At 30.7% G+C, this 469-nt stretch overlaps 1 protein-coding gene across 1 annotated transcript in view; it reads left to right on the top strand.

Moving 5' to 3' along the window:
- Nucleotides 1-469, top strand: part of LOC119581812 (ubiquitin-fold modifier 1) — a gene marked incomplete at its 5' end in the record, with an annotated part of 18,509 nt that overhangs the window by 16,329 nt on the left and 1,711 nt on the right.

The raw sequence follows: 469 nt of genomic DNA, 5'->3' as shown, positions 1-469 counted from the left end.
TTCATATGTAATGTACAAGTCACATGATATAAGTTAATGTTTTTCCTTCCAAGGGAATAACAGATCTGTAAGGAATGTAAAGTTTCTTAAGCTGTTGAAGTGTCCTTTTGTTTTGCTATCAACAAAAAAGTTAGCCCTTTTTTTAAGTTTCAGATCCAGTAATTGGCACTTCTTACTTATACTATAATTGTTATTTAGTTGATATCCTAACATACATGATACATTGATTATAGAAATCATTTATGAATATCCTTCTGTGGGTCTTCTATTTCGTTTACTTGCAATAGAAATCTTGTTCATGAAGGAGACTTGTGAATGAGTTGTCAGTAATCATGCAATGCAAATGTTGTAGTGCTGTGTGAAAGAAACTGAATTTTTAATTCATGAAAATACATCTTTGAAGTCTCCCTGTTTACTGAGATAGGTAGGTAATCCTAAAATACTAGAAATTAACAAATGCTACATGTTG

The sequence above is a fragment of the Penaeus monodon genome, chromosome 15 (assembly GCF_015228065.2).
Source record: "Penaeus monodon isolate SGIC_2016 chromosome 15, NSTDA_Pmon_1, whole genome shotgun sequence".
In the NCBI taxonomy this organism is placed as follows: domain Eukaryota; kingdom Metazoa; phylum Arthropoda; class Malacostraca; order Decapoda; family Penaeidae; genus Penaeus; species Penaeus monodon.
Note: the sequence above shows the minus strand (reverse complement) of the source record. Positions and strands in the feature narration are given on the sequence as shown.